An 11,087-nucleotide genomic window follows, 5' to 3' on the forward strand; every position below is an offset into this window, starting at 1 on the left:
TCCGAAGAAAGAGAACGGATAGTCACATGCCATTATGGTTTATTTTTAAACCTTAACAAATCCAACATAGCCTTTAGGTTAAAAGTTGATATTACTAAAAAAAAAAAAAAAAAAAAAAAAAGATCAAAAGAAATATTCATGTTACATGATTTGATGAGAACGTGGTCGGAGGTCATGAGGTGCGGGGAAACGGGGAGGAACTCAGCCAACTAAGGACGCTGGCACATTATGCTTTGATAATGAATGCCGGATGTTGATGGACTGCCTTCTATTGGCACCTGGCTGATCCTCCGGAAATGGATTTGTATAGCGTGCGTCAGGGCCGATGCACCGGAGGAAGCCCGTTACTAGACACAGGAAATCAAGGGTCGACACGCTATCGACATTGGACTCTACTGAGCATCATTCTTCTATAAGCACATCACAGCTTGAGTAATAGAAAATACGTTTAAATGTTTCTTGGTAATTGAAAACGTGTTATTATTGGTACTTTCTACTCCACGTGCGAACGAACATTCACAGTTTTATTGTGTAATCCAAATCGCAAGTTGTTGAAGCAGAATAAATAATACAGTAGCACTAATGTTTATGTCAGGGGCGCACCCACGTGGGTGGTTCATCGGGTCCAGACACCTCCGAAAACTTTGGAAACTACTTATATTTGTACACTTTCTTGATTAAACTATACTGAGCAGAGAAATGATTAAAGTAGCCTAAAGGTTTTGATTTTACACTTCATTTGTACTCTTTCTTTCCTTCTAAAAACAATCCAGTTCTATGATTTTTTTTTTTTTCTGAGAATATAGCTGGTAATATTTAATTACTTACCGTCTTTCCAGGTGTAGAATAACACCGATTCAACACTACATAGACATAGTGCCTAGTAGTATTGCCCCCACAAGAAAGCTTTGGACCCATCCCGCGAAAAAAAAAAATGAGTGCGCGCCTGATGTTGTTGAATTATTAGGCGTTCTATATTATCGGATATCTCCTATGGGAAAGAAAAAAATACAAATAAAGAAAATAATGAAGAAAATATACTTTAGTAGTTGATGAATCCAGACCTTCTTTCATTACTAGTTTTGCCACGAGACGAGACGAGACAAGACTTCAGGTTGTCTCGTATGGTCTCGTGCAAAGCATATCTCGTCTCGAAAAGATGTGCTCGTCTCCTCTCGAATGGTTCTGTCTCGTCTTGTTAACGAGACGAGACGAGGCACGAGAAATGTCTTGCCTCGTGGCAACAGTAGAGCGGCTAAGGCCCACAAAAGAGCTGTTATGCCAAGTGGTTAAAATGACAACTTTTTATCAAGTTTGGTTTGGTTAACAGAGCACAATACACAACACAACTACAATTTTCCAACAACGACTGCTTAGTTTCGACTGAACAAGTGATGAATTACTACGACAGGAATATTTGTCCATACCATCTGTACAGTCGAAAGGCAAGCCTTCCCCAATTATTCTGAAATCCTTTTTTCGGAACCTCTGGCGCCACTTCAACAAATAAGGAGGCCTATGTGACTTTCCGATTTCGAAAATGGCTTAGCTTCGAATAAGATCATTAAAAAAAACAACTAAATTTTATTGTCAAACCAGCATCCTTTCAAAACTCAGTACCGAAAAAGGCTTATGTTTCTGTCTTTGTTCGGAACGAGAAAGATTATGAAACAATGGTTAGTTTCTGATAAAACTGCCATTAAGAGAACTTGTATTTCTATAACAGGATTTTTATACATAGATATCCTCACCAGCCTTCCGGAATGAAATCTTATGAAACATTGATCTCGATGAATGCTTTGATATTGTACTTGAATCTAGAGCACTATCACAAAATAATTAAACTTGAATCGATTAGAAAATGAAAATGAAAACTCTTTGTAACCGTCGTTTAATAAAATAACTTTAGGTGTTTCCTGTTCTTTGTAGGATAGTCCTCATTTGAAATAATAAACGGTGGTATACATTTCGAAGGCAAATAATTTACTCCATGTTAATAAGTTTTTAAACAAATTAAAAAAAAGTGTTTGCAGTTTCGAGACACGAGACGAGACGAGACATTTTACGAGACGTCTCGTCTCGTCTCGTGTCTCGCCTCAAAGGGTTCTGTCTCGTCTCCTGGCAACACTACTCATTACGCAGAATCATTCCATGGATATTGGATTGCAATTTTTAGTTTAGAGAGTGGAGTATAGGGACCTCACAACCTTGTTAACCTGGTTAACCCCTTGGTGAAACTTGTATAGTTCAAGCCCCACTTCTTTTTGCTCGTTGGTCTAAACCAAGGAGATGCAGTACTGGATTTCCAATCCTCCCACTGTCTTCATTGCATCATTTCATTCATTTTTGTCACCACCTGTTCCCTTGAGCTCGGAACATACACGTAGGACATTGAATTCAAATAATAATAATAATAATAATAATAATAATAATAATAATAATAATAATAATAATAATAATAATAATAATAATAATAATATCACAATTTATGCTAATTTTTAGCCGAACTTCCGCATAGCGTTGTAGTGCAGTAATGTTTTTTTTAATTTTTTTTTACCATAGTTGTTCTTAATAAACACGGTATTTAATTTAATGCCTCTTAGGACATTCGTAGTATTAGTAACTACAGATGTAGTTTATTTCTGTCAGTAACTTGCGACCCCTTATTCTCTCTTCAACCACCCACAGGTTGAGAGCCACTGCTCTAGAGCCATATATTAATTGTACTTAGTAGGTGAATGAAGACTATCGTATCCAAGGCTTGAAACTCTAACTCCAAACAACAATCGTAGAAATAAAGCTACCACAGTTAACATTTCAATGCCACAAATATTTACTTTGGAAAATTAAATATAATAATAATAATAATAATAATAATAATAATAATAATAATAATAATAATAATAATAATAATAATAATAATAATAATAATAATATTAATAATATTAATAATAATAATGGATCTGTAAATCAGGATCTGAAAAGGTCAATGCTTACGTGTGAAGTGCTGTTCACAAGCTTGATCTCAGGTTGCGTCATATAGGAGAGCAACAATATGTGCATCGAGTTAGCTTTCGTTTCCTCGTTATTTCATCATTTCAAAACAATATTGCATCATTACGGGGGCGCACCCACGACGGTCCAAGTTTCCGGATATCCCCACCAAACCTTCTTAACTTAACATATATTTGTGCATTTTCTCAATAAGACTACACTTGTTTAACATGGGAAATGATTGAGGCAAATTTGATCTTACACTTCTTTTGTACTCTTTCTGCTAGTTAAAACAATCTAGTTCTATCTTCTTTTTTTTTTCGAAAATGTAGATGGATGCATTTTACAATTACTTATAGTCAATTCAGGTGTAGAAAAATACAAGTTCAATACTACATAGAGGTAGTGGCTAGGGATGGCCACAAAGATCCGGTTCCGGTTCTCGGAGATCCGGTTTTCAGAACCGATTCTGGAACCGGTTCCGGACCTGGATCCGAAAACCCGGTTCCAGAACCGGATCTTAGGAACCGGTTCCAGATTGGATCCGAAAACCCGGTTCCAGAACCGGATCTTAGGAACCGGTTCCAGATCTGTATCTGAAAACCCGGTTCCATAACCGGATCTTAGGAACCGGTTCCAGACCTGGATCCGAAAGCCTCCAAAGACCCGTAAAGGAAGCACAAATTTCACCTTCAAAACACTGCAAAGAGGACCTTGCGCTTGTGCCCTCCCCGCCCAGACTCGCTTGTGCCCCCAGAAAAAAATTTGGGCCACCAGTGTTTTTTTTTGTTTTTTTTTTATTTTGGTCCACCAGTGGGTGTTTAGCCAAACGAGTTGGCCAGTTTGCCTGTTTAACCATTGAGTTTGCCAGTTACCCAGTTTATTTAGCCAAATTAGACAGCGGCCGCCGCCCGGGCGCCTGCCTGTCGCTTCCACCATTTCATCTAGCACACTGTTCACAGCCTTCCAGCAGCTCGGGTTTAGCGTAGGGATCGTCACAAAGTTTCGGTTCCAGACCTGTATCCGAAGAACCGGTTCTAGACCTGTATCCGAAGAACCGGTTACAGACCTGGATCCGAAAAACCGGTTCCAGACCTAGATCCGAAAAGCCGGTTCCGGAACCGGATCTTCTAGAACCGGATCCGTTCAGACCCGAAAACCGGTTCCAACAGGAACCAGTTCTGGCCATCCCTAGTAGTGGCTTGTAGTATTGGAACCCCCAAAAGCATGGACCCCTCCCAACAAAAATTTCTAGGTACGTGCCTGCATCATTATTGGTATATTTTTTCTTATCATTCTATTATCCTAATGAACTATTATATTATATTAGATATATTATATTATATATATATTATATATATTATATAGAACTATTATATCATTCTATTATATTAATTTAGTTGACATGATATTAATGTCAAAACTAGAATTGCTTGACAATATTCCCTAACTTGAAATTAGATAAAGAAAGAAGGGAGAAAGGAGGAAAACACATTCCGTTGGTTAAATGGTTGATTTGGTGTTGAGTGTCCGTTTCAGTAGCGAGGCTATATGACACGTGGACTTCAGCTTAACGTGGGATTCGAACTACTTGAGCTCCCACGGGAATCGAACTCGGGTCTCCAGCACCGAAAAACACATTTTATATATTTTTTTGTACTTGTTTAGAGAATATTTTACCTTTCTTAGCACCCACCTATGGCTCTCCCCTTGAAATAGGTGCTGGTACTCAGCATAAATGGAGGGGGCGCGGTGGCTCAGTGGTAGAGCGTTCACCTCCGGTGCTTGGGGTCCCTGGTTCGATCCCAGCTCGCGCCGTGTGGACTTTGTGGTGGACAAACACCGTGCTCGTGGGTTTTCTCAGGGTTCTCCCGTTTCCTCCCACTTTCTTCATTCCACCATTTCACTCATCTCTCATCATCACCGTCTCCTTTCGCCTAACCGGCATAACCGTGGAACGTAAAACTTACATATTTCATTTTTTTTAGCATAAATGGATTATTACAGCACATGCCTTTCCCGTCTCTAGATCGCTGCATTCGTTTGGTATCAACTATAAGATGGCGGTCTTATAGCAGTATGAGTTCACGGATTTGCTAGTTTTACACTGTATGGGAAACAGTCCCACTATCCTAATGAAAAGCTTACAAGCAGAAATGACCTAGATGAAGATTAAAGATGCTGTAAAATTAATATGAAACTACCACCCTTTCATATTCGCCGGAGGAAATTGCATTGGATATTTCCCTTCTGGCCAAATTTGTAATTTCATGATACCATCATGTAGAACTAGTCTTCAATATAACATAAACCAAAAATCTCAGCAAAATATTTCTTACGTTAGTTACGGAGATACAAACCTTCAAACAATGAAAAAATGCGCTCCTTATGGCACGCAACAGAAACAAGCTGTTTTGGCGGGACGTCGTACATCGGATCTCCTCTCTGAGCCGTATTGAAAGTTTCAGGGAATACTTTCATGTTACAGTTTTTTTTTTTTTCACTGAGAACTACAAACAAATTTAGTGGAATACTGAAAGGACAGTGAAAAAATAAGTAAACTATTTACTGTATCCTGGCAATAGCTATTCTCCTAGTTTAAAATATACTAAAGTCATTTGTAATGTTCTATCATTACAAATATTTTAGGTATATACAGCAAGATTATTTTATTATATCATTAGACCAGAAGCGTTAGGAGTTTAACTACTACAACAACTGAAGTTAAAAGTAAATCACACAGAGATTGAGAATATATAAGCCACCATATTATAACTACAAATATAGCTTGGCTTCTTGCCCTTTGGTAGTTCATGTTCTATTGGACCCTATACTTTCTTCCACTCTTAATTGTACGAATTGAAAATTTCTCGACATACATATTATAAATGTAGTAAATTTCCATTCTATCATATAAAGGTGGTCAAGAAAGTTCTGTCGCTTTTTGTGGAGGTCTGTGTTCAATTGGCCCTCACACCGTAAGCTGAATGCGAATGGAGATAAGGCGAAGGTCAGTTGTTGGTGTGGGTATATCCAACATACTACCTGGTTGTGGCAGTTCAATTATACCGTGAACATACGTAAGAATAGAGTGAACATGAGACCTCCACATAGCGTTATAAGAGCGTGTATGCTGTACGAGTTCAAACTGGGGTCAAACTCCACTGTAGTGGGGCGGAAGGTATGCCAGACCTTAGGTGAGGGTGTCACGACTACTCGGACAGTGCAGCGAAGGTTTAACAAGTTTAAGGACGATGATGAAACACTCGAAGACGCACCACTTGCCGGACGACCAACACATGTCCAAAATGAAGATCTTCAGGCAGCAATTTAGATTAATACTGGTCAGACATGTGAGGAACTGGGACTACAATTCAGTGTGAGTGGAGAAACCATTCAGTAGCATCTCCATCAACTTGGGAAGCACTACAAGTTGGATCGATGAGTCCAACATGATTTGACTCCGCAAGCAGACACTTGTGTTTCTTTGCTTTCTAGTCTGAGGAAGGAGCAATTTCTGGACAGGGTGTTGAGATGTGATGAGAAGTGAGTTCTGTACGAAGCTTCATAGCGCCGTCATCATTGGTTAGCATAACATGAATCGGTTCCAAAACAACCGAAACCAGCAATGCGCCATAAGAAGATCCTCCTGTGTGTTTGGTGGACTGCTCGCGCCATCGTGCATCGGGAACTGCTACAAGCTGGTCAGAGCATCAATACAACTGTGTACTCTCAGCTGTTGAGCCGTGTTGAAAAAAAAAACTCAAAACTCTGGAGCCAGGACTTCTGAATCGCAATGGGGTCCTCCTGTCAGAGGACAACGCTAAGCCCCACGTGGTCAGGATGACCTGGGGCACCATTCTACGCTTTGGATGGGAAACACTATTGCATCCACCATACTCCTTGGACACTGCACCGTCCGATTATCATCTATTCCATTCCTTGGACAATCACCTTGGATAATGCCAGTTGAAATCCTTAGTTAGAGGTGCACTTGATACCTTCTTCGCTTTACGGCCGATCAAGTTCTACCGCGATGGAATCCATAGCCTTCCAGAACTGTGGCAGAAGGTTATGGATGCTGATGGGGATTTTTGATCTTTCAGGTACGTCTTAGGTGACATATGGTGGGAGGTGTTCGAAGGTGGTGGGTGAAAAAGCGACAGAACTTTCTTAGTTACCTTTATATTACGACTACAAATATAACACTTTCTGTACCAAAAAACTAGTACCTATCGTATCCTACTGCACCCTTTACATTGTTTTTACCATTTATTGTACACTCATGTCCAAAATTATTCTCGCATATCTATAAATATATTGTTGTAGGAATATATTGTTGGCAAAGACATGTATGTGGAAAATTTCTTATCAAAAGAGCAGTAAATAAGAACAATAAAACGAAAATAAAACTTTCTTGTCCACTTAGCAACATTTTGTTTTACTCATTCTAATTTTCGTATTTATAAGTCTTTTCGTCTGAAATTGATCATAAATATATATTTCTCGATTATACACGTAGTATCAGTATTAAAAGTACCCTGCAAAATCATTATCAAATTATATTCTTACAAGAAGACAGTTATAGATGTGCGACATGAATGTACAGTACATAATGCCTGTGCAAAATTTCAATTCTCATATCTTGGAAACAAAGGACGGAAAATTTTTGAAAGTCTAAAGATGATCAATTAGATATACACAAAGTGTTAATGAACTAGACCGACAAACTGAAACAGGTGATTCCTTACATCAAAATAAGGAAAAATGTTCATGTGGACCTGTGGTCAAAAGTGCAAAGTTTCAGAGATAGGACTGTCCAAAACCGTGGGAATATGATATTTGGTTACGAATATCTCCAAACCTATCAGCATTTTAGCTGAGGAGACATGTTATTGTCTTAGACTTCTAATCTGCTCTATCCAAAAATGCACGATTCTGAATCGTTCAGTAGCTAAGCAACGGAGTTCTCCACGGGAACTCGGGGGTCCCACATGTTTTGTTAAGACAGATGGGTCCTATTCATGACAGATTGAATCGTGCATACCACCAAGTAACAAAAAGTCATTGAAAGACTATCAATATTTTGAACAAAATCAAGATGGTATGTTGTGCGTGGTTGCATAACTGCAGTTAAGGCTGAATGTAGTGAATAAAATGAAATTAAATAATCATTACATCTGTAGGTGCATGACCCACAGTCATGATATGTGTGCTAGAGGAGACAGACATTACTAATATATAATGATTTTGGAAGAATTGATCCAATGAGGATTTGCGAGAAAATGGGAGTATCTCCGAAAGAAAAAACGAAAATAAGAACAATAGATATAATCTTCTTCATTACAAACTCAATTGGTCTTAAACCTAAACTAGAATCCCTTGCCATATAGGTGCACACTAACGTTGAGTTACCACGTACACCTTTTCTCTCTCCCACGTAACGAACAACAGATTGTTTACAATCTATGGGAGCTGGTGACACATAAAGGCTACAATACTGGTATGTAACAAAAATAGGGAAAAGTCGTGTTAAGAAGATCCTCATGTTCCATCATGCTCCATCCATGTTCCACATCATCCTCATGTTCCCACTGTTTTGGACAGCCCTATCTCTGAAACTTTGCACTTTTAACCAAGGGGTCCATATGAACATTTTTCTTTATTTTGATGAGAGGAATCACCTGTTTCAGCTTGTCGGTCTAATTCATTAACACTCTGTATAATTATATATTCTATTCGATAAACCAATGATTGTTGAAATCGTTCAGCAAGCGGTTGACGATCTCTGAGGACGGTACGATGTGGAGCAATAGATATAGTGAAAGATACCTGTGTGCGATGTCAGCGTGAAGCTTGGGAAAAGAAAGCGGTGAAATCCGTTTTCAAATTGGTTTGGAAATAGTGCGAAATTTACCAAAAATTGATTTGGTATTAAGAACAGAAGCAAACATAAGCAAATTTCAACAATGAAGACTAAATTAATGGCTGAAATTCAAACGTGGCCATCATAAGTGAAACAACGAAAAAGATGGTCTACTTAACTAAAGTATATATTTAAAACAAATTTACATAATTAATCTAAACTAATGGAATCTTCAAGTGACGGATGTGCTTTGCAAGCTGGAGATATACCAGGTTTTACAAATAGTGATTTAGTTCCAAGTGCTAGTGATGGTAACTGTTTGCCTGGTGCTTCTAGACTTGCTAATGCGTTACTCTGTCCCTGTTGCGGAAAGCATTATATAAGTGCCAGAGGCTTAGCCATACATATTGGTAATAAACATCGGGTTGCGGGTGATGATGATGTTTGCTCTTGTATCACCTTTAATGGCTGCCTTCAGTGTAATATTGCAAATGTTACCGACGCTAGAAGCAATAACAGCACACAAGTTTTGCCGATTGCTAATTTGGGCAAGATAGTATTGTCACTAAGATCCTCGACACACATTTTAAGACGTGTTCCAAGAGGTGCTCGATCAGTAGTGGATTATGCACTCGCAGAAGGAGTTTAGACTATGGAGGTTCAAAACTAAACTAATTCCTTTATAAGGGAGGATTCAAAAGAAACCGGACTTTCGTTCTAAAAAATAATTTATTACATTTTTTACAAAGTTCTTTCAGTCTCCTTCAAAGTACTCTCCATTAAATGCGATTCATTTCTCCCATCTTCTTTCTCACTGTTTGAATCACCTCTGGAACTCTGAAACTTTTATATCGTCCAATGCACTCTGCGAACTTCTTTTTACAGCCTCTACACCATCAAAACATTTTCCTTTTAGATTTTGTTTAATTCTCGGAAAATGTAATCATGTTGGTCAAAAAGTTTGAATCACTTTCAATGTGATTCTTAAAGTCCTGGCTCAAATGCAGACGGATGATTTGATCATGTGTGAGCAGGCGAGAAACAAACTTAGCGGCGACATATCTCATTTGCAAAACCTCACGCTGGCACGAGCTCCAACTCACTCCTGCCTGTTTTGAAATATCATCGATCATGAAACGACGATCCTCGCTGATTTCGGGGCAGATTCGTTCGATGTTTTCGTCGTTTCGAAATGATGAAGAGCACCCAGAACGAGCATGATCTTCAACACTCATCTCACCACACTTAAACACTCAAACCACCTACCTAGCAGAAGAACTCTCTACTACGCCTAGGAACGGCAGCGCTCTTTCAATCCGGTTTCTTTTAAGTCCCTCTTCGTATATCAAGCAGCGAGGAAGGTTTAGATGGGCTTCGTTCTTCAATTCTTAAAGACCTGCTTTCTTCAAATACTGGAATCGAAGGAAAAACTCCTAAAAATCCTTTTGTGATCAATTTAATTTAATTATTTGCGGAAAAGTACCAATTAAAGTTCGCTGTTGTTTTGAGAGGGGACCAACTTACAGCGCTGAGAAAATAGGATGTTGGTATTCGGCCCATTGTGGTTGCCAGAATATCGGAAAAAATTGTATGCTTTTGAATTCGTGAGTCAGTTAAGAATTTTTTTTAATCCTCCAGTCAACTTGGTGTTTGTATTCCTAATGGTGCAGAGGCATATGTTCCCGCAACTCGATTTTATTTCTCTTCTACACGCAGTGTTATTAAGGCGGTCGTAAAGTTGGATTTTTGTAATGCATTTAATGAGCTTCGCTGAAATACTATGCTTGCCGCACTTATGAACGATTCTCCTTATCAATGCTATTCTCAACTCAGTGTTCTGTTTTCGGACGGAAACACTATTTCCTCTCAGAGAGGTGTACAACAAGGTGATCCTCTGGGCCCAGCACTTTTCGCTATAACTATCCACTCTTTAGTTAAATCACTGAACACCGAACTAAACATTTGGTACTTAGACGATGAAATAATATGGTGATGAACCCGAGGTTGTTCTTTCATCCTTAATACAAATAAATGAGAAGGCATCTCTTCTTAGTTTACGTCTTAACTTTTCTAAGTGTGAGGTTGGTTGTCTTGAATCATGAAACAACATTCGACGAAATCTTTAGAAGGCTTAATGAGGCTGCACCAGGCGTACCCTCTAACCATGGAGAATGCTAGTTTTCTAGGTGCTGTTCTCACCTCGGAAGCACTTACTATTGAATAAAAT

The sequence above is a fragment of the Thermobia domestica genome, chromosome 6 (genome assembly GCF_964235325.1).
Source record: "Thermobia domestica chromosome 6, izTheDome1.hap1.1, whole genome shotgun sequence".
Classification (NCBI taxonomy): domain Eukaryota; kingdom Metazoa; phylum Arthropoda; class Insecta; order Zygentoma; family Lepismatidae; genus Thermobia; species Thermobia domestica.